This window comes from Ursus americanus, chromosome 17 (assembly GCF_024610735.1).
Source record: "Ursus americanus isolate L20-20 chromosome 17, mUrsAme1.1.p, whole genome shotgun sequence".
In the NCBI taxonomy this organism is placed as follows: Eukaryota; Metazoa; Chordata; class Mammalia; order Carnivora; family Ursidae; genus Ursus; species Ursus americanus.
The window spans coordinates 57832322-57857290 of record NC_142143.1 but is presented as its reverse complement, the minus strand read 5'-3'; the positions used below and the strand labels follow the sequence as shown (position 1 = coordinate 57857290).

At 35.9% G+C, this 24969-nt stretch overlaps 1 pseudogene; it reads left to right on the top strand.

Moving 5' to 3' along the window:
* The first annotated feature begins 1459 nt into the window (after nucleotides 1–1459).
* On the top strand, nucleotides 1460–16466 carry LOC148108723 (olfactory receptor 4F3/4F16/4F29-like; annotated as a pseudogene).
* The last annotated feature ends 8503 nt before the right edge of the window (nucleotides 16467–24969 follow it).

Below are 24969 nucleotides of genomic sequence, written 5' to 3'. Positions count from 1 at the left end.
GGTTATTTAAGAGTCTTAATTGAGAAATTGTGTTGCTGTCTATTGTTGAAGGAAGCATGTTGTGTGATAAAAAATATCTCCCAGAGAAGGCCAAATGCTGTCTCTCAGGAGACATTATCTTGATGAATTTACTATGGTCTAGAATTCAAAATTGAGTCTCTTCAGTGGGAGTTATACAAGGGAATACTTGCTGATTGACACTAAATAAATTGATACTGGATAGAAATATATGTATATCAAGATGTCAATTTGTTAATTTGCTATAAAAAATTAGTAAAGTGGTCTAAACTTTCATGAAAGCCTAACTTACTATTTCATTATAGGGAAATTTCTGAGAAGTTAGGTGATAAGGACATTCATGAGCAGGGAATCAGAGCAAGAGGAGTTAGATGGATTTATTCAAATATTTAATCATATCAGATTTTGATGATTAATGCTTATATCTCCACACTAGGATATGCTTTCCATAACAAGTGGAAAAATAGGATCCTTAGACCAGGCCACTTTTCTATCTGGACAGCGCTGGCTGGTCTCACAAGTTTTAACTTTTGACTTTTGTTTGTACTGTGTTTCAGGCTGTCTAACCCCTTTATTCTTTAAGATTCATTCTTATTTTCATTTGTAAATAGCCAGGTTCTTCCTTTTTCTTCTGCTGACATAATACTATTCCCATTGCATTTACATGATTTGAGTCATTACAAGCTAAATTTTAGTTTGGGAGGCTTTTTATATATGACCATATTCTCTTCTATCATAATGAGGGATTTGCATACACCAATTTAGAAATTTCAATTCTTATCCATTTCAACACAGAGGAACCAAGGCTCATTCTCAGAGATGTAGTGTGAATGACTCTGAACCACTCCATACATCTTAACCAGTTTATCAGTATTCCTATTGTCTTATAAATGGTCCTTATTTACCTCATAGTTCATCTCACTTGATAATTTATGTGCCTTTTCTTTTGATTTCCATTGCTCTTATATTATTCATTCATTCATTCAGCCCCCTCTTGGGGGCTCTTGACTATTGGAAAACCAATACATATATTATCAATTTAGTAGCTACCAGTTATGCTCAGTCTCCCTAAAATTTGTTTGGAAGTGGTGTATTTAAAATGGAAATTCCACTCGGTTTTCTCTTTCATTAATTAAAATATGTTCAAAAGGCCTAGCAGGGATTCCTAGATTCCTCACTGTTTGTGTGTGTTCATTAAAAAGAAAAAAAAAAAAGGCTTACTCCCAATCTTTTGTCTTTCTGCCTTTCTCTCAGGTCTATATCTATTACAGTATACATTCATTAACTGCATAGTGCCTAAAGATTTTCTGTATCATCTAATTTTAAAGGTCATTCTTTTTACTCTGAAGAAATAATGATTTTTAAAGAACATCTAGTCTGTTGTTTGCTCAAATCAGCAACCTTCTTCTCTTGGTAAATGTAGTTTTCTCTTGCAGTAACCATGTGGTATGATTATGAAGGTGACATTAAGTCTTACTTCTTTGACCCCTACTGTTTGGTCAAAGGTTGGGCTTCTGAACCAAGTCATAATGCACATCTCTTAGCCACAGTTGAAGGGTGCAGGTATGAGCCTCTGACCAAGATGGGCCAAATCTGAGCTTTTTCCCAGGATGTTGGATTTGAGAATAGAGAGAAAACAAGCACAATCTCTTTTGGAGGTATATATGCAGAAACCACTGGCAATCATATTTCCTGTTGTCAAAAACCAAGTCTGGGATACTGAAAAAGGATATGTTGGAGAAGCTATAAGTTTTAAAGATAGAAGCTTGGCAGTAATCATTTTCTTGGTTCCAGCTGTCTTGAGCATTCTGCTTCATTCTTGCCCTCCAATTAGTTTGTTCCAGCTGAGCTAATGAATGAGCCAATACATTAACCCTCTTGCTTAAGTTTGCTTAAGGTGTAGTTCTGTCATCTACAATCAAAAGGGTACTGAGAAATACATCTCTGGTTCTAAGAAGATTGTATTTTCCATTACTTCTGTTGTGAAATCCTCTATGTTTTATTATTTATTTGGGGAAATTTTTTTCTAATAAAAGAAAAAAATTTCTTCTAATAACGAAAAATTTATTTGTTAATTAGAGGTGATAAAATAGAAATCATCTCCATAAAATCACCATATGGAGATAATTAGTAGTAATATCTTGATATACTTATTTCTAGTGTTTTTCTATGCCTAAATAAAAACATATATTTACAAAATGGGGATTTAAAGGTCTCTGTATTTTTATCCTGCCTTTTTGATGAATATTACATTCTGAGAAATTTTTCACATTATTAGATATTGTAGTACAAAATAATTTTAAATACATAGTACTGCATTATATGACTATATCATAATTATATTTGTTATTCCTCTGTCATTGGTCAGATTATCTTTAATTTTTTACTCTGTCTTGAAAATCTTGCATGTATATTGTCTGTATTTCAGATTTCTTCCTTTGTAGAGTGATACATTTGGAGTTAATAGGGGATAATAATCTTTTAAACTCTTTATTCACATTATCATTTCTCCCCAAAGATTTGTACCTGCTAAGAAGTAGGTTGAGAGCCTACTTCAGCAACCTTCCTCTCTTGGCAACCTCAAATCAAGAGGTTTGCCTGAGAGCCTCCAGAGAACTGAATGAATTTGAAGGGGAGCATTTCTGAAATGGAGGAGGTGGGGAACAACCATCCGTGGAAGGGAAGTAGTAATTTAGGGCAGGCAAAAAATTGTCACGTGTTTTTTCTAATTTGAAGTAGAACCTTTGCTGAGGTGTTCTTCCTCCCCATCTTCATATATAGAATATTAGTTTTGTCATATTTATTTATCAGTCTCACATATATGTTGAAGACACTAACTCCTTTACTACTGTATCTATGTTCAAAATATTTTCCCCAATTTGCGGTTTTCTTTTTAATTTTACCTATCATATTCTGCAACATGAAAGTAATGATTTTTGTGACCAACTTCATGGAGCTTTTAAATTGTGACTTTATAGTTTTATTCTTTATTGTGAGTAAGTTTTATTCTTAGTCCTTTTCCATTCTAATACCTAAAGAATATCCATGAACATGTATTTCTAAAATACTTTATCCATCTGAAAATTATTTTTAGTGAAAATAATAGGAGAGGATCTAAATTTCTCAAATTTGTTTATTAATTTTCTTGGCCCCATTTAGTGAGTAATCATTTCCCTTCTGATCTGTAACCATTTTATACTACACTATTATATAAAACATAGTCCTTGTCTCTTCTGAGATCTAGATTCATATGTAATCTGTCTTCTGGCATTTTTTCATATGTCCTTTGACTGAATAAATGCAAAATGGTACTTGTGATCATCACTGAAAACTGTGTCTTCTTCCACTATTATCTATCCACTCATGGAAACAAGAAACCCAGGAGTGATTCTCGTCCTCTCCCTCTCCTTTTCCCTCCACCTCCTCTTTTCAATTTTTCATTTATGCAGCAAATACCAAGTGCCTACTGAGTGCCAGGCATTATTGTAAGCTTCTGGAATATCTCAGTTAAAAAATATATTTAATGTACATATATATCGTATTATATACATAGTATGTATATATATGTTATATGTGTATATAAAATTCCTACCATTGTGAGGCTATCCAGACAATAAATAATAAGCAAAACATACAAGTAAGTTCTGTAGTAAGTTAAATAGAAATGAGTGCACTTACCAGTGCAATAGAGGAGGTTAGGGTGAATCTGAAACTCCAGAGTTGTGGGGAGTGGGTTGCACTTCTGAGTAGGGTAGTCAGGGTGTAGGCATCATTGGGAAGGTTTGATATAGGTGAGTGGATTATCAATGTAAATATCAGGGAGAAGGGCATCCCAGGCAGAGAGGATAGTCAGTACAAAGGCGTCAAGTGCTTTGTTGTATTCAAGAAACAGCAAGGAGGCCAGTGTGACTTTGTCAATATAATAAATGGAAAATAGTAGGAGAATATTCATGGAGGTAAAGTGGGGCCAAATCATATAGGATTCTGTAAACCATTGTAACAGATTTGGCTTTTACTCTGAAGAAGGGGGATCATTGGAAGATTCTGAGCAGAGGATGGCATGATATAATTTACATTTAAAATTAACTTTGGGGCACCCAGGTGGCTCAGTCTGTTGAGGATCTGATTCTTGATCTCAGGTCTTGATCCCAGGGTTGTGAGTTCAAGCCCCACATTGAAACTTAAATTGAATTTTTTCAATAAATTGAAAAAAAAAAAGGAAAAAAATAAGATTAACTTTTTGTCTGGTTGTCCTGCTAAGAATAGTCTAGGAAAAGTGTCTAAGCAGTGGTTAGTTACTACTGTGTTGCAGATTAAGGGAAGAAGGAAACTGGCTTGGGTAGCAATGCAAATGGTAAGAAATGATGAGATTTTGAAGGGTGAGCTAACACAATTTGCCAATTGATGGATATTGAATTTTAGAGAAGTGATTCCCAAGTTTTTTGACATAAGCAGCTGGAAAGATGGATTTGTGATCAGTTATTTGAAGGAGTAGGTTAAAGTAGGAGTTCAATTGTGTGCGCGTTACATTTAAGATGCTTTTTGGATATTCAAGTGGAAATGTAAAGTAGGTATCTGGATAAGCAAGTCTGATATACAGGTTAGAAATATGAGCAAGAGATTGATACATAGATGTTTATTTATTATTTATTTATTTATTTATTTATTTTTATGATTAAGTTGATCACCTTATTTTTAATTATTTAAATTTAATGGCTCATCACTTCCGTATAACACCCAGTGCTTATCATAACAAGTGCCCTCCCTAATACCCATCCCCTGTTTAGTCATGCTGCACCACCCACCTCCCTCCATCAACCTGCAGTTTGTTCTCTATTGTTAAGAGTTTCTTATGATTTGCTTCCCTCTCTTTTTTTCAGTTTTCCTTCCCGTTCCTGTTTTTTTTTTCTTAAATTCCACATATGAATGAAATCGTATGGTATTTGTCTTTCTCAGACTGATTTCACTTAGTATAATATACTTTAGCTCCATCCATGTGGTTACAAATGGCAAGATTTCATTGTTTTTGATGGCTGAGTAACATTCCATTGTGTGTGTGTTTGTATGTATATCACTTTTTTTTTTAAGATTTCATTTATTTATTTGAGAGAGAGCGAGAGAGAGTGCGCGGTGAAGGTGTAGAGGGAGAAGCAGACTCCACTGAGCCGGGAGCCAGACACGGGACTCGATCCTAGGATCCCAGAATCATGACCTGAGCTGAAGGCATACGCTTAACTGAATGAGCCACCTAGGCACCCCGTATGACTTTTTCTTTATCCATTCAGCAGTTGATGGACATTTGGGCTCTCTCCATAGTATGGTTATTGTTGATAATGCTGCTATAGTGAGAGGCATGTATCCCTTTGAATCTGTATTTTTGTATCCTTTGGATAAATATCTAGTAGTGCAACTGCTGGGTCATAGGGTAGTTCTATTTTTAACTTTTTGAGGACCCTCCATACTCTTTTCCTGAGTGGCTGCACCAGTTTGCATTCCCACCAATAGTGCAAAGGGGTTCCCCTTTATCCACATCCTTGTCAACACCTGTTGTTTCCTGGGCCCTTAATTTTAGCCATTCTAACAGGTGTGAGGTGGTATCTCATCGTGGTTTTGATTTGTATATCCCTGATGATAAGTGATGTTGGGTATCTTTTCATGTGCCTATTAGTCATCTGTATGTCTTCTTTGGAAAAATGTCTATTCATGTCTTCTGACCATTTCATAACTGGATTATTTGGTTTTTGGGTGTTTAGTTTGATAAGTTCTTTATAGATTTTGGATACTAACCCATTATTGGATATGTCATTTGCAGATATCTTCTCCCATTCCATAGGTTGCTTTCGGTTTTCTTCATTGTTTCCTTCGTTGTGCAGAAGCTTTTTATCCTAATGAAGTCCCAATAGTTCATTTTTGCTTTTATTTCCCTTGCCTCTGGTGACTTGTCTAGAAGCAGTTACTGTGGCTGAGGTCAAAGAGGTTGCTGCCTGTGTTCTCCTCTAGGATTTGGATGGATTCCTATCTCACATGCAGGCAGGTCTTTCATTCATTTTGAATTTATTTTTGTGTGTGATATAAGTAAGTGGTCCAGTTTCATTCTTCTGCATGTTGCTGTCCAGTTTTCCCAACACCATTTGTTGAAGAGACTGTCTTTGTTCCATTGGATATCCTTTCTTGCTTTGTCAAAGATTAATTGACCGTATAGTTGTGGGTCCATTTCTGGGTTTTCTATTCTTTCCATTGATCTATGTGTCTGTTTTTGTGTCAATACTATACTGTCTTGATAAGTACTTTGTAGTCATCTTTGTAATATCGTCAAGCTTTGTAATATGGCTTGAAGTCTGGAATTGTGATGCCTCCAGCTTTGCTTTTCTTTTTCAGGATTGCTTTGGCTATTTAGGGACTTTGTACAAATTTTAGGATTGTTTGTTGTAGCTCTGTGAAAAATGCTGGTGGTATTTTGATAGGGATTGCATTAAATGTGTAGATTGCTTTGGGTAGTGTAGACATTTTAATAATGTTTGTTCTTCCAATCCATGAGCATGGACTATTTTTCCATTTCTTTGTGTCCTCTTCAATTTCTTTCATTAGTGTTCTGTAGTTTTCAGAGTACAGAAACTTTGGTTTGGTTTATTCCTAGGTATCCTATTGTTTTTGATGTAATTGTAAGTGGGATCAATTCTTTGATCTCTTTTTCTGCTGCTTTGCTATTGGTGTATAGAAATGCAACTGATTTCTGCACATTGATTTTATATCTTGCAACATTGCTAAATTCATGCATTAGTTCTAGCATTTTTTTTTTTTTGGTAGAGTCTTTCTGGTTTTCTATATAGGGAGTATCATGTCATCTGCAAATAGTGAAAGTTTGATTTCTTCCTTGCTATTTGGGTGCCTTTTATTTCTTTTTGTTGTCTGATTGCTGAGGCTAAGACTTCCAGTATTTTGTTAAGTAGTAATCGTGAGAGTGGACATCCCTGTCTTATTCCTGACCGTCGAGGAAAAGCTCTCTGTTTTTCCCCATTGAGGATGATATAAGTTAATACACAGAGGTTATTTAAAGGCATGGTACTAGATGAGAAAACCTGGAGCATGAATATAGATAGAAAAGGCATGAGCCCTGGTATTCTTAAAAATCAAGAGATCAGGAAGTGAATAACAATTAATGGAGACTAAGGAAGAGCCACCAGTGACATAGTAGGAAAGCCAGGATTGTGTGGTACCTGAGTAACCAAGTGAAGAAAATGCACATGACGTTTGGAATAGATAATGGTTAAAAGATGAGAACTGAGACTTGATCATTAGATTTTGATACGGAGGTCATGGGAGAATTGAAAACCCAGTTTTAGTGGAGGTTCTGGGGACAAATTTTGGTTGGAGTGAATTTGGAGGAAAAAACAGGAGAGGAATTGGACCAAGAGAGCAGAGGCAACTCTTTTGAGGAATTTTGATGCAAAGGTCTTTACAGAAATGGAGCAATAGCCAGAAGGGAAAGTTGGATCAAGAGATTTTAGTAAGATGGGAGATATAACACATGGTGAAAGGAGAGGGGAACCACACGATAGAGGAAGAAACACAGATGATATAGAAGGGTTGGGGGAAGCTGCTGTGGGTCTTGAGTGCATAAGAAGGAAGGGTTATAATGAATGAGGTTTGGTGAGAACCTTGTCACTTGTGTGTAGAAGGAAGACAAGAGGACATAACTGCCTTTTCTGCTTTCTTAAGCTGGAATTCTATATCTATTTTCAAAAGTGATGGGGCTGCTAATTTTCTTTGCTGTGGTATTGTTCTTGCCTGATACTTTGATTTTGCCTTATAAAATGGGTGGGTAACGTTGTATCTTTATTCTGTACTTTGACAAAATTTGTGTCAAAGAAGAAGGCTGAAGAGAAGAACAAGAATGAATTTTGTAGTTTTGGGTTCAAAGATGAAGCTAAGCTTTATTAGCTATATAAATACATAATTTTATACATAAATTGAAGTCATGCATGAATTGATACATAATTGGAGTCATGCACGTAATAATAGTGCTTACTTGGCTATGCTGTTCTAAGGGTTCATGGACAGGACTGGAGGAGATAATGCTAAGTGAAATAAGTCAAGCAGAGAAAGACAATTATCACATGGTTTCACTCATTTGTGGAACATAAGAAATAGCAGGGAGATTGGTAGGCGAAGGAAGGGAAGAATGAAGGGTAAACAGAGGGGGAATGAACCACAAGAGACTATGGGCTCCGGGAAACAAACTGAGGGTTTCAGAAGGGAGGAGGATGGAGGATTGGGGTAGGCTGGTGATGGGTATTAAGGAGGACACGTATTGCATGGAGCACTGGGTGTTATACGCAAACAATGAATCATGGATCACTACATCAAAAACTAATGATGTACTGTATGGTGACTAACATAACATAATAAAAAATTTTAAAAAAATAAGGGTTCAATAAAATAATATGCAAAAGGATTGATTTCTAAAATCACTTTATTTTCACATTTGAAAATATTTTCTTTTTAAAAAAACTCAATATATTCTGTCCTCAAGATTTTTAAAAATACTTTTCTGTATTTTCACATACCTAAGATGAAATATGTACTATTGAAATGATCATAAAATGATTAAAAATGCAAAAATCCAGTTTATATCTTTCTGTGAATGCATATTCAGTCACAGTAAAATAAAGATTCCAAATAGTTCTAGAATAGGGCAAAGAGTCTCTTTGTCAGAAAACTACAAACTCTTATTTCTTCTCATTAATAGCCTCTCTGCTTAGCTACACTGGGAAAACCAAAATGATCATAGGTGATAATTCCCCAGGTCAATTGATCTCAGTCTGGCAGTCCCAGATCTCTGCAGCATCACTTGGTCACTGCCCTCTGGGGCCGTGATTAACTTTCACTCTTACTGTGACACTGTTTTTATAAAGCTATTGGTGTGCGTCTGTAGTGATCCTGAATAAGGTCTGATGCACTGACTCTGAATCTTCAGTGATGCTGATCTCTTAGTTCCCTTGGCACAACAGGTAGGTGAGGGGGATAAGAATGGTAAGAAAATCAGAGAACAAAGGTTTCTCCAGTGTAAGGGTAGAGATGGTTTTGGTGATGTGATGAAGATTTTCTCAAGTCAGATCCACTCTCTTATAGCAGTCTCTTAATTGGGCTTCTTTTCTTGTTTGGCCTTTCCTTCCAGCCTGTCTGTCACATTGGCAAATGAATCATCTTCCTCCACCACTGGTCTCATCCATTAATTCCTTGCTCTAAGTCTTTATTCCCCTTTATTTATTAACAGTACTCAGTACTCCACCATCTGAAGTTAGAGCCTGAGGTCAGATAAAACTAGTCTCAACTTTCCTTCTCATCTTATTTTCCACTGTTCTCTTAAACATTTTCCATTCTCTGGGCAACCTGCAGTCTTTACCATTGTCTTAGAGTAACTTGAACTTAACTGTCATTTCTATATTGTGCTCTCTGCTTGAAATGATTCTTCAGACTCTCTTTGTGTATTATAATATTACTGTTTATAAAAGTGCTGCTCAATGCCACATTTTCCATCTTGTCTTTCTGATCACTACAGCTGTGGCTTTCTCCTTCCACTTTACTCAGGTATAACTAAGTCTGTGGCATTCATCTTACTGTGTTTGTTGATACTGACTTAAGATGTGAGATAGGGAATGGGATAGGCTGGTGATAGGTAGTAAGGAGGGCACGTATTTCATGGTGCACTGGGTGTTATACGCAACTAATGAATCATTGAACTTTACATCATAATATAATAAAAAAATAAAAATAAAAAAATAAAATAAAATGTAATAAACCAAAAAAAAAAAAGATGTGAGATAGGCATTGTCTTACCAAGCAACTAACAAAAACAGATGCTGAGTAAATATATTTTAATTAGTAAAATAATTAAATAAGGCACAGTAGAATAGAAAAAACAGAACTAGGACTACATTGGTCTAAGTTACCATCTGCATCCATAACTGATTTTTTGACATGCATAAATTCTCTTTGTGTTTTCCATTTGTACAGAGTTAGTAACAGTTATAGCTAAAGATGCTAAATGAATCTTGAAAAAAATGGGAGTTAGGGAGCAAGTTATTTCCTGAAAGATAGGTATTTGTGGGTTTCCTCCTCTTTTTAGGTAAGTTTAATCAAATTTTTTTCTGGATGAGCACATCTTTGGAAGCACCCCACCCCGTGCAGGGGCAAATGACCAGTATTATTTGAGGTGGTCAAGAAAGGCTTTTTTTTTTTTTTTTTGAGAATTTATCCACGACTTTGGCTGTAGGGAGGTTGTGGAAATGGCACAGCCCTTCTTATTATTCGTCAGGACAAAAACTTCTCACAAATCAAGCCCTGAGCAGTGTCTCCACTTCGGAGCAAAATTATCCTACAGGGAATGTCCTAATGAAACTTTTCAAGCTATTGGACACCAGCATAGACATGAAAACCTAAACTGAAACTGGTTCTTCTTAATTATCTCAGAATAATGGATTCAAAATTAAAAAAAAAAATAACACTTGGAACTCAGAACGGGGACATACAGCTAGCTGGTCCTGACTACTTACTAGGTACCACTCATTGTGCCCTTACAATGTGGTAGGTCCTGCATTAGGTACATATTATGTATATCATCATATCACGTAGGTCCCACCATGCCCTGCAAGGGAGGTGTTGTTATCTCCTTTTACAAATGAGGAAACTGAGGCTCGGAGAAGTTAAGTACCTTTCCCATGCTCATATAGTAAGTTGTAGTGGAGTCTGGATTCAAAAACAGGCTTCATAGACTTCAGAGCCCAAGCTATTCACAGCTCTATTGTGGCCTTCTCAAGTTAGAGTAGTAGTTATAACTTCAGGTAATTTCCATTTGCATTGCATTATAAAAAGCAGTCTTTCCATTCGTTATCATATGCGATAGTCACAGGAAATTGTGAGCCTGCTGGGCAGGAACTGAAGGAGTTTGCCTTTTCAAATTGAATCACTTATTCAGAGGTGGAAATGGGATCTTTATGTTTAATTTTATCTGAACTCTTCTGAACTTTCCCCCTCTGTCCCTGTACGGTTTATTTTCTCTCTCTTCCTTTCATTATCATAGTATGTGTGTGTGTATCTATCTATCTCTTATCTATCTATCTATCTATCTATCTATCTATCTATCTATCTATCTATCTATATTTTTTAAGTAGGCTCCACATCCAGTGTGGGGCCCAACATGGGGCTTGAACTCATGACCCTGAGATCAAGACCTGAGCTGAGATCAAGGGTCATAAACTTAACCAGCTGAGCCACCCAGGCACCTCAGTATGTGTCTTTTCTATTTTCTCTTTTCCTTGTGTCTTTCTCTCTTTTCATATTGCTTTCTACTTCCTCTCTTCCCTATTTCTTTCTACCTCTCAGATTATTGCAAAGCTTCATGAAATTCAGTGTTAGGTGTAGGTTTGCAGAGAAAAGTTTCCTCATCCCCAAGCAAGGTATATGTTTTAGAGGATGGGGTGCCTCTGAATAGAGACCATTAGTTATGGTTATTATCAGTTTTGATATAAGAGATAAATATTCTTCTGTGTGTGTGGAATCTATTTCAAAGATGGCAGAGAAACAGTGTCAGAGTCACTGGTTCCTGAGTGTGGAGTGGTTATTAACCAATGTTTCATTCTGGAAATATTTACGGACTTTAACACTTAGTCAGTAACTTAGGGCAATACAAATAAAACTTTTAAGGTATTATGGTTAATAGCAAAAGACTACAGTTTACAGATTAAGGTGTTTCCCCCTCATATTTAAAAGGACACAGCATGGGGCACCTGGGTGGCTCAGGCAGTTTAAGGTTGGACTTTCAATTTCGGCTCAGGTTGTGATCTTGGGTTTGTGGGATCCAGGCCTGTGTCAGGCTTGTACTCAGTGAGGAGTCCCTCTCCCTCCCTCCCCCTTCTTGCTGTCTCTCAAATAAATAATAAAATCTTAAAAAAATAAAAGGGACACGTTACATTCCATTCTCTTCCTGAAATCCTTGACTTTACTGGATAATACTGGTCCTTCCTTTGAATTTCTTTCTTTTTTTTCTCACACATTCAGCAAATAATTTTCTCTACTGTTTGTATGGCATGTATTGTATGCTACCTTATGTTGTAGCTATCACATGTGTAATTTATGTCTTTCTGATGGGTTTATTGAGTTTGTGACTTATAGAAGTTAGAAACCAAAACCAAAAACAAACCCTGACCATTATGTACTGGAACTCTCAAGGAAATCTTTATAAAAATAATTGGGAACATTATTTGACTTTTGAGAACAGCCAACTATAGAGAGGCAGAAATGATGATGTGATAAACGAACTTCTTTCAATATTGTACTGCTGTTGGGTTCTTCCGAATGAGCACTAAAATGAGAAGAGTGAGCACTCGAAGTGTGGCAGCAATAAATGATGTCATTTCTTGTTTGTTTGTTTGTTTGTTTCAAGTTTTTATTTAAATTCTAGCTAGTTAACATGTAGTGTAATATTGGTTTCAGGTATAGAATTGAGTGATTCATCACTTACACGTAACACCCAGTGCTCATCACTACAAGTGCCCTCCTTAATGCCCATCACCCATTTATCCCATCCCCCCACCCACCTCCCCTCCAGCAACCCTCAGTTTGTTCTCTATAGACAGTTAGGAGTCTCTTATGGTTTGCCTCCATCTCTCTTTTTTTTTCTTCCCTTTTCCCCTATGTTCATCTGTTGTGTTTCTTAAATTCCACATATGAATGACATCACATGGTATTTGTCTTTCAAAAGATTTCATTTCTGTATACCATTTACTTCTAACATTTAATTGGTCACGTTATTGTTGTATGTAGTTATTATTGTCATGCAAAATAATTTGTGCAAATAATAGGTGGTTTGTATAAATGCTGTATTTGGTGTCAGTTTTACCTCAGAAAATCACATTTTTAATTATGATATTTTACTCTTCTTTCTTAGGTTATATTTCACAGGAACAGTAGTTTCTGGATCAAGAATCCAGAGACCTAGGTTCTGGTCCCTGTTCTGGCACTTATGTAACTATAAGCAATTCAGTTTACATTTTTGAATCTCAGGCTTTTCATCTGTGTAATGGTCAGTCTGGAACAGGCTGTCTCTTAGATAGAAATATTGGTATGATTTCACTGGGTGAGTATGCTTTCCACACAGAAGTCTCTATGTTTCATCAGTAACCCATGCATATTTATCCCACCAGTCCTCTTCCTCCCATCTGTCTCTCACACAATGACAACACAGGTGGTTCCTTTTTCTCCAGCCCAGGCTCAGAGATTTCTGACTGAAGAGCTTCAGGCTATAGAAAGTGTGTGTCTTGAGACTATGGACTGTAGACTCAGGAGGTGACAGCAAAATCATTTGATTCAGTTGCATATGGAGAGACTCAGCTGAGTATTGGCGAGCTAGAATTGGGGTCAGATCATAGTGAGCGCTTTTTTAAGTTTTGGGGTAGAGATATGTTTTAGGATAGATGACAATATCAACTGTATTTTTTATTTTTTGAGAAGATTCTTCAAATTCCTGGAGCTGGGTCTGCAAAAGGAGAAGAAATGTCAGTAAGCCTGTATTACATTCCAGCACCTTCTAAAGGAATAAAATTTCATCAGCTGTTTTCAGGGCTTACCCTCTACTGGGGAATTCATTATGGTGGGTATTTGGACAAAGCAATGGAATCTTCTCCACCACTTTCATTCCTTCTCCTCCCAAATACAAAACATAGCCAAAACTTAAAAGTCACTAACCCCTTGTTTTTTAAAGATTTATTTTTAAGTAATCTCTACACCCACTGGGGGCTTGAGCTTAGAACCCTGAGATCAAGAGTTACATGCTCTACCAACTGAGCCAGCCAGGTACCCCAGCTACCAACCCTTTAGTATCTGCATGTGATCAAGCCAAGGTGATAACTCTGGTGCCCTCCTATAATATTACTGAAGTTTGACATTCTTTTCATTTCAAAATGGGCTAAAGCTTAAAAGTACAAATGATCTTGGAGATAACCATATACCTGCATGGATTTCAGACACATTGAGTACGATGATGTCAAATATCAGAGCAAGTTACAATAAAGTACCGAATACTTTAAAAAGATGGAGATACTACCGAGCAGAAAAAGGGAGTGGATGGCTGAATCACTGATGAAGAAAAATGTAATATTTTAATGTTTCCAAGTGCTGGCCATAAGCATTTTATATGTGTGGACAAATAGAAGCTGTTTCAGGTGTATTTCACATTCCTTGTGGTGATATAGGGCCATGCTTTAGCAGAAACTAGGGCGAAATCCCAAATACTTGTATATATCTTAGGTCCTGATAAAAGTCTTGCAGGGCCAGGTGTTGGTTCCAGAGGGAACTTTATTGAGTCGAGTGGCCAGTAGAGATCTCTGTATGATTTTGATAGTACTTTTAAAAAAATGGGAAGATGTAGTTGATGAATCTGAGGACATTATGCTAAGTGGAATAAGATAGTAAAAAATAAATCAATACTGTCTGATTCCACTTCTATGAGGTTCCTAAAGTAGTCAAATTTATAAAAACAGAAAGTAGAATGGTGTTTACCTGGGGCTGAGGGTAGGGGGAAAGGAATTATTGTTTAATGGGATTGAGTTTCAGATTTACAAGGTGAAGTTCTAGGGATCTTTTCCACCACAGACAAATATACTTAATAATACTGAACTGTACACTTATGCAGGATTTAGATGGTAAATTTTAATGCTGTATTGTTTTTACCACAATAGAAAAAATGGGAAGATTCAGGAAAGCAGTGAACCTGATCTGATGTGATGAAATAAAAACATGAAATTCTATCTTTGATAAAGCCCATTCCTCTCCTTTTACTACTCTCATTTGGTTTTGGTGTTTTCTTATTCCTCAGTTTCATTGCCCCTAATCTCAATCTGTGTCCTGTTCTACAGTGTGTTTCTCCTTAATTCATTCCTATCTCATGTTTCAGAAAACTTTCACTCCTAAATGGTGATCCATTGATTAATCAGTTTCCCCACAATCCTACTCCCTGAATGTAAACTGTACAGAGAGAAGAAATTGAAAATGATCATAAAAGGGAGATGAAATGTGTTGATATAGGAAAGTAGAGTCAGATATAACTTGTAAAACTATAATTTCCCTTTGTGCGTAATTAAATTTTATTTTCACCTACTATCTCTTTGTCTTTCATGAGCAAATATACCTTCTTGCTTATATATTCTGTTTCTTGTTATAGGCACCTGTGAAGCTTTTCTTCTTGCCAAATTCTCCTATTAATTTTAGGCAATGAGAGGTTTTCCTGATAGTTCCAATTATAATATGATCTCCTGAGTTGTGCTTATGTCATCATCATTGTCACCATTATCATTATTACTTATGAAGTCTGAAGAATTGGATTACCAGGTAATTCTCATTTGTAATGCAACATAAATAATTAATACCACTATAATTCCTGATAATCATAATTTCTTCCTCACATTGTTAGTTCTCATGATTTCAGTGGCAGCCCAGTTGGCTGGATCCACGGACGGAAGGAATCACTCAGTGTGTCTGAGTTTGTGTTTCTGGGACTCACTCATTCATGGGAGATCCAGCTTCTCCTCCTGGTGTTCTCCTGTGTGCTCTATGTGGCAAGCATGACTGGAAACATCCTCATTGTGTTTTCTGTGACCATCGATCCTCACATTCCCCCATGTACTTCCTACTGGCCGGTCTAGTCTCTCTTTCACTGACTTGGGGGCCTGCTCTGCCACCTCACCCAAGATGATTTATGATCCTTTCAGAAAGCACAAAGTTATTTCCTTTGGAGGCTGCATTGCCCAGATCTTCTTCGATCCATGTCATCGGTAGCGTGGAGATGGTGCTACTCATCGCCACGGCCTTTGACAGATATGTTGCCATTTGTAAGCCTCTCCACTACTTGACCATTATGAGCCCACGAATGTGTGTTTTGTTTCTGGCTGCTGCTTGGGCTCTTGGCATTATTCACTCACTGTTCCAACTAGCATTTATTGTTAATTTACCCTTCTGTGGTCCTAATGTATTGGACAGCTTTTACTGTGACCTTTCTCATCTCCTCAGACTGGCCTGTACAGATACTTACAGATTGCAGTTCATGGGCACTAGTCAACAGTGGGTTCCTTTGTGTTGGCTCTTTCTTCATACTCCTCATCTCCTACATCTTCATCCTGTTTACTGTTTGGAAACATTCCTTAGGTGGTTCGTCCAAGGCCCTCTCCACTTTGTCAGCTCACATCACTGTGGTATTTTTTTTCTTTGGTCCAACCATGTTTATCTATACATGGCCACATCCCAGTTCACGGATGGACAAATTTCTTGCTCTCTCTGATGCAGTTCTCACTCCTTTTTTAAATCCAGTCATCTACACATTCAGGAATAAAGAGATGAAGACAGCAATGAAAAGAGCTTTCAGGCCATTAGTGATTTTTAGAAAGATTTTGTAAAAAATGCTGTAAGATTTTTATCGTGATCATCATGTAGCTTGTATCTGAAATTTTAGAATTGGCTTCTTTAGTGATTCTGCAATTGATTTGTGTTCCACACCCTTTAAGAATGCTCCTCTTTCCTTAGAATCATGAAGACTTAGACAAATAAAACCTTAATTGAAAACTTACGTTGATTCATATGGGGTTGCACATATATGTGCTACTTTTAATAATTTCTTTGCCTCAATTTTTCAGTTTATCATTATTCAATTTATCTACATACTTTCTTATAATTTTCTCTTCGATGTATCCGACATGCTAATTATTTACTTACAATTGATAATCTCCACTTTTATCAATAATGGATCTTTTTCTTATTCCTTTGGTGAGTTGGGAAATATTCATATCTAATTTAGGTTCTTTTTTTTTTTTTTTTTTACAGATTTTATTTATTCATTTGAGAGAGACAATGAGGCAGAGAGAGCGCAAGGAGAGGGAATGGCAGAGGGAGAAGCCGACTCCCTGCTGAGCTGGGAGCCCGATGTGGGGCTTGATCCCAGCACCTGGAGATCATGACCTGAGATAAAGGCAGAGGCTTAACCATCTGAGCCACCCAGGCGCCCCATTTAATCCAGGTTCTTCAGGTCTATTACAAGCTAACTTTTGCTTTATGATTTGGAGGACATAGTTATCTTGTTCAGCAGGAAAATTTTGTGTTCAGATTGTTCTTCAAATAATTAAAAACAATCTGATTTCAGACTAGAGGAGTACTGATCTCTCCTGCTTCATTGTGTTCTCCCTTCACCCCTTTCTTTGATAATCTTTTTCTTAGATAATTGCCTCACGATCACTCAATATTTTTTCTATTGGTGAGGTAACCCTTTCTGGGAAGAATTTTGAAAAGCATAAACCAATGACACCTTCTGATTTTCTTTTGATCACATACATATGCACATTCATGAACCAGTAATTCATTCTTTGTTTTATTTTTTTGTTCTCTAAAAATTTTTTTTTTTGGCTTACTAATATATGGAGTTGTGCTTACTCTATATCTGGCATTGTTTCTAGGAATTCATGAAACCACCCTAAAATGGATGGCCTAGAAGATTTTATATATATATATATATATATATATATATATATATATAAATTTTATATATATATATAAATTTATATATATAAATTTATTTTATTTTAATTAAAATTTTTAAAAAATTTTATTTGAGTGTAGTTGACAGATAATGTTACATTAGTTTCAGGTATGTAGCACAGCAATTCAACTTCTGTATATGTTATGCTATGCACACCATAAGTGTAGCTACTAGCTACCATCACCATACAGTGTTGTTATGATACCACTGAGTATATTACCAATGTGGTGCCTTTTATTCCCTTGATTTATTTACTCTGTGACTAGAATTCTGTGTCTTCTACTCACATTCACTCATTTTCCCCAGCCTTCACTCCCCTCCTCTCTGGAAAACCATCGATTTGTTCTCTGTATTTGCAGATCTGATTATGTTCTTTGTTTGTTTATTCTCATTTTATTTTATTGAGTTTTTAAAAAGTTTATTTAAATTCCAGTTAGTTAACATACACTGTAATATTAGCTTCAGGTGTACATTATAGTGATTCAGCACTTCCATACAACACCCACTGCTCATCAAAAGTGCACTGTTTAATCCCCTCACCTGTTTTATCCATACCCCCCGCCCCCATTCTGGTTACCATCAGTTTGTTCTATATAATTAAAAGTGAAATAATATGGTATTTGTCTTTCTCTGACTTATTTCACTTAGTATAATACTTTCTAGTTCCTTCCATGTCATTGCAAATGGCAAGATTGCATTCTTTTTATGGCTGAGTAATATTCCATTATATATATATATACACCACTTCTTCATTACTTATTCATTAGTCCATGGTCACTTGGGCTACTTTCATAGCTTGGCTATTGTAATTATGCTGCTCTAAACATCGGGGTTCATGTATCCCTTCGAATTAGTGTTTTTGTATTCTTTGGATAAATACCTGGTAGTGCAATTGCTGGATTGTAGGCTAGTTCTATTTTTAACTTTTTGAGGAAACTCCATCCTGTTTTCCAAAGTGGCTGTACCAGTTTGCAATCCCACCAACAGTGCAAAAGGATTCCCCTTTCTCTGCATCCTCACCAAGTTGTTGCTTGTGTTGTTGATTTTAGCCATTCTGACAAGTGTGAGGTGGTATCTCATTGTAGTTTTTATTTGCATTTCCTTGATGATCAGTGATGTTGAGCATCTTTTCATGTGTCTCTTAGCCATCTGTATGTCTTCTTTGGAAGAATGTCTATTCATGTCTTCTTCCCATTTTTTTAACTGGATTATTTGTTTTCTGGGTGTTGAGTTTGGTAAGTTCTTTATAGATTTTGGATACTAACCCTTTATTGGATATGTCATTTGCAAATATCTTCTCCCATTCCATAGGTTGTCTTAGTTTTCTTGATTGTTTCCTTCTCTCTAATGAAGATTTTTATCTTGATTACATCCCAATAGTTTATTTTATGTTTTGTTTCCCTTGCCTCAGAAGACATATCTAGAAAGAAGTTGCCATGGACAATGTCAAAGAAGTTGCTGCCTGTGTTCTCCTCTAGGATTTTTATGGATTCCTGTCTCAAATGTAGGTCTTTCATCCATTTTGAATTTATTTTGTGTATGGTATAAGAAATTGGTCCAGTTTCATTCATTAGCATACAGCTGTCAAATTTTCCCCAAAAGTTCTTCTCATTTATTGAAGAGACTTTCCCATAGGATATTTTTTCCTGCTTTGCTGAAGATTAATTGACCATAAAGTTGTGGGTTCATTTCTGGGTTTTCTCTTCTGTTCTATTGATCCATGTGTCTATTTTTGTGTCAGTACCATACTGTTTTGTAATATAACTTGAAGTCCAGAATTGTGATGCCTGCAATTTTCCTTTTCTTTTTCAAGATTGCTTTTAGTGCTTGGGGTCTTTTGTGGTTCCATATAAATTTTAGGATTGTTTGTTCTAGCTCTGTGGAAAATGTTGGTGGCATTTTGATTGGGGTTACATTAAATGTGTAGATTGATTTGGGCAGTATAGACATTTTGGCAATATTTGTTCTTCCAATCCATGAGCATGGAATGACTTTCCATTTCTTTCTGTTGTCTTAAATTTCTTTATCAATGTTTTATAGTTTTCAGAGTATAGGTCTTTCACCTCGTTGGTTAGGTTTTTGGTGCAATGGTAAATAGGATTGAGTCCTTAATTTCCCTTTCTCCTGCTTCATTATTGGTGTATGGATATGCAACAGATTTCTGTATGTTGATTTTGTATCCTGTGACATTAGTGAATTTATTTATCTGTTCTAGCACCTTTATTGGTAGAATCTTTCAGGTTTTCTATATATGGTATCCTGCCATCTACAAATAGCAAAAGCTTTACTTCTTCCTTGCTACTTTGGATGCTCTTATTTAATTTTATTGTCTTATTGCTGTGGCTAGGACTTCCAGTACTATGTTAAATAAGAGTGGTGAGAATGGACATCCCTGTTTGTTTCTGACTGTAGAGGAAAAACTCTGAGTTTTTCCCTGTTGAGGATGATAATAGCTGTGGGTTTTTCATACATGGCTTTTATTATGTTGAGGTATGTTCCTTCAAAGACTACTTGTGGAGGTTTTTTTTTTTTATCATGAATGAATATTTTACTTGGTCAAATGATTTTTCCATATCTATTGAAATGATCAAATGGTTCTTATCCTTTCTTTTATTAATGTAGTGTATCATATTGATTTAAGAATATTGAACCACACTTGCAACCCAGGAATAAATTCCCCTGGGTTGTGGTGAATGAATTTTTAATGTATTGTTGGATTCAGTTTGTTAGTCTGTTATTGAGAATTTCTGCATCTGTGTTCATCAGGGATATTAGCCTGTAGTTCTCTTTTTAAGTGGTGTCTTTATCTGGTTTGGTGTCAGGGTAATGCTGGCCTCATAGAATGAATCTGGATGTTTTCCTTCCTTTTATGTTTTTTGGAATACTTTGAGAAGACTAGGTATTAACTCATCTTTAAATGTTTGATAGAATTTGCCTGTGGAAGCATTTGATCCTGGACTTTTGTTTGTTGAGGGTTTTTTGATTACTGATTCAGTTTCTTTGCTGGTTATTGATCTCTTCAAATTTTCTATTTCTTCCTGTTTCAGTTTTGGTAGGTTATATATTTCTAGGAATTTACCTGTTTCTTCCAGATTGTCCATTTTGGTCATATACAATTTTTCACAATATTCTCTTACAATTGTTTGTATATCTGTGGTGTTGGTTATTATTTTTCTCTCATTTATGATTTTATTTATTTGGGTCCTTTATCTTTTCTTTTTGATAAGTCTGGCTAGAGGTTTATCAATTTTATTTATTATTTCAAAGAATTAGTCCTGATTTCATTGAATTAGTTTTTTTTTTTTAGTTTTTATATCATTTATTTCTGCTCTAGTCTTTATTATTTCCTTCCCTCTGCTGACTTTAGGCTTCATTTGTTGTTCTTTTTGTAACTCCTTTAGGTGTAAGGTTTTGTTGTTTATTTGAGATTTTTCTTGATTTTCGAAGTAGGCCTGTAATTGCTATTTACTTCCCTCAGGACTTGGCTGCATCCCAAAGGTTTTGGGCCATTGTGTTTTCATTTTCACTTGTTTCCATGTATTTTTTTTATTTCTCCTTTTATTTCCTGGTTGATTCAGTAATTGTTTAGTGGCATGTTATTCAGGTACATAGGGTCTTTCCAGGTTTTTTTGTAGTGGTTGATTTCAAGTTTTATAGTGTCATCAGAAAAGGTGTAATGTATGATTTAAGTGTTTTGTATTTGTCAAAGTCTGTTTTGGGACTCAATGTCTGATCTATTCTGGAGAATGTTCCACATGCACTTGAAAAGAATGTTTTCTGCTGCATTAGGATAGAATATTCTGAGTATATCTGTTAAGCCCATCTGGTTCAGGGTGTCATTCAAAGCCATAGTTTCCTTGTTGATTTTCTGTTTATATGATATGTCCGTTGATGCAAGTGGGTTGTTAAAGTCACCTTCTATTATTGTATTATTATTAATTAGTTCCTTTAGGTTTGTTATTGTTTTATATATTTGGGTGCTCCTGTGTTGGGTGTGTGAATGTTTATAATTGTTATATCTTCTTGTTGGATTGTTCCCTTTTTGATTATATAATGCCCTTTTTTGTCTCTTGTTACAGTGTTTGTTCTATATTTATTTTATCTTTTATTTTATTTAAATTCAATTAATGCACACATAGTGTATTATTAGTTTCAGAGGTAGAGTTTAGTTTCATATAACACATCAGTTGCATATAACACCCAGTGCTCATTACATCATGTGCACACCTTAATGCCCATCACCCAGTTACCTCATCCCCCCCACCCATTTTCCCTCCAGCAACCTTCAGTTTGTTTCCTTTAGTTAAGAGTCTCCTATGGTTTGTCTCCCTCTCTGATTTCATCTTATTTTATGTTTCCCTCCTTTCCCCTATGCTATTCTGTTTTGTTTCTTAAATACCACATATGAGTGAAATTGTATGATAATTGTCTTTCTCTGATTGACTTATTTTGCTTAGCATAATACCTTCTAGTTCCATCCATGTCCTTGCAAATGCCAAGATTTCAATTTTTTGACAGCTGAGTAGTATTCCATTGTGTGTGTGTGTGTGTATTCATTCATCTATTGATCGACATCTGGGCTCTTTCCATAGTTTGGCTGTTGTTGCTACTATAAACATTGTTGGTTTGGACATTGCTGCTATAAACATTGGGGTGCAGGTGCCCCTTTGGATCACTATGTTTGTATCCTCTGAGTAGATATGTAGTAGTGCAATTGCTGGGTCATAGGGAATCGATTTTTAACTCCCTGAGGAACCTCCATACTCTTTTCTATAGTGGCTATACCAGCTCGCATTCCCACCAGCAGTGTAAGAGGATTTTCTCCGCATCCTCGCCAACATCTGTCATTTACTGACTTATTAATTTTAGCTGTCCTGACTGGTGTGGGAGGCTATCTCATTTTGGCTTTGATTTGTATTTCCCCGATGCCAAGTGATGTTGAGCATTTATTTATGTGTCTGTTAGCCATTTGTATGTCTTCTTTGAAGAAATGTCTGTTCATGTCTTCTGCCCATTTCTTGACTGGATTTTTTGTTTTTTGGGGTGTTGAGTTTGATAAGTTCTTTATAGATCTTGGGTACTAGCCCTTTATCTGATAAGACATTTGCAGATATCTTCTCCCATTCTGTAGGTTGTCTTTTGTTTTTTTCAACTGTTTCCTTTGCTGTGCAAAAGCTTTTTATCTTGATGAAGTCCCAATAGTTCATTTTTGCTTTTGTTTCCTTTGCTTTTGGAGATATGTCTAGCAAGAAGTTGCTGAAGCTGAGGTCAAAGAGGTTGCTGCCTGTGTTCTCCTCTAGAATTTTGATGGATTCCTGTCTCACATTTAGGTCTTTTATCCATTTGAGTCTATTTCTATGTATGGTGTGAGGAAATGGTCCAATTTTCCCAACACCATTTGTTGAAGAGACTGTCTTTTTTCCATTAGATATTCTTTCCTGCTTTGTTGAAGATTAGTTGACCACAGAGTTGAGGGTCCATTTCTGGGGTCTTTACTCTGTTCCATTGATCTATGTGTCTGTTTTTGTACCAGTACCATACTGTCTTGATGATTACAGCTTTGTAATGGAGCTTTAAGTCTGGGATTGTGATACTACCAGCTTAGGTTTTCCTTTTCAATGTTCCTTTGGCTATTCAGGGTCTTTTCTGGTTCCATACAAATTTTAGTTTGTTTGTTCCAGCTCTTTTGATGTCTATTAGCATGATAAATGGTTTTCCATCTCCTCACTTTAAATGCGGAGGTGTCTTTGGGTTTAAAATGACAGCATATCAGTGGGTCCTGCTTTTTTATTCAGTCTGATACCCTGTGCCTTTTGATTGGGGCATTTAGCCCATTTGCATTCAGAGTAACTATTGAAAGCTATGAATTTAGTTTCATTGTATTACCTGTACAGTCACTGTTTCTGTACATTGCCTCTGTTCCTTTCTGGTCTATGTTACTTTTGGGCTATCTCTTTGCTTATAGGACCCCTTTTAATATTTCTTGTAGGGCTGGTTTGGTAATCACAAATTCTTTTAGTTTTTATTTGTCCTGGAAGCTCTGTATCTTGCCTTCTATTTTGAATGACAGCCTTGCTTGATAAAGTATTCTTGGCTGCATGTTTTTCTCATTTAGCACCTGGAATATATCATGCTAGTCCTTTCTGGCCTGCCAGGTCTGTATGGATTGGTATGCTGCCAGTATAATGTTTCTGCCCTTGTATGTTATAAACCTCTTGTCCACTGAGCTGCTTTCAGGATTTTCTCTTTGTCTCTGAGATTTGAAAGCTTCACTATGTCGAGATGTTGCCCTATATTTTTGATTTTAAGGGATGTTACCTGTGCCTCCTGGACTTGAATGCCTGTTTCCTTCCCCAGATTGGGGAAGTTCTCTGCTATAGTTTGCTCCAGTATACCTTCTGCCCCTCTCTCTCTACTTTTCTTCTGGAATCCCAATTATTCTAATATTGTTTTGCTTTATGGTATCATTTATCTCTTGATATCTCTCCTCATTATCCAGTAGTTATTTCTCTCTCTTTTTCTCAGCTTCTTTATTCTCCATCATTTTTTTTTCTATATCACTAATTCTCTCTCCTGGCTCATTTATCTTAGCATTTAGAGCCTCCGTTTTTGTTTGCCTGTCATTAGTAGCCTTTTTGATTTGACTTGATTAGATTTTAGTTCTTTTATTTCTCCATAAAGGGATTCTATAGTGTCATCTATGCTTTTTCAAGCCAAGCTTTTCTGTATACATTATTCTGAACTCTTGTTCTGACATCTTACGTATATTCATACTGATTAGGTCCCTGGCAGTCAGTAATGCCTCTTGTTCTCTTTTTTGCTGTGAGTTTTTCCATCTTGTCATTCCATCCAGAGAAGAATAGATGAACAAGGGAACAAAATACTAAAATTGCAACAATGACCCCAGAGCAATATACATTAAATAAATCAGAAGAGGCCTGAACCTGAAAAAAAAAATTTAAGAAAAAAAGAATATAATGAAACAGGTGAACAGAACGGAGCAGTACACTGGGCCTTGTGTGTATTTTGATCTGTTTTTTAGAAAACTAGATCCCAAAATTGTAAAGAAAGAAAAACATATATGTAGAAAAATAAAATTATATACAGTGAAAGGATAGAGTGTAATTGGAAAAATGAATATTAAAAGACCAAAAAAAAAAAAAAGAATATCAACAGACAGATGAACAGAACAGAGCAATATACTATATCCTGTGTGTATTTTGGTCCATTTGTTAGAAGAAACTACATCCCAAAATTATAAAGAATGAAAAACTTATATATATACAAAAATGCAATTAAATACATTGAAAGGATAGAATGTAGCTATAAAGATGAATATTTAAAAAAAAACTTTTAGGGGCGCCTGGGTG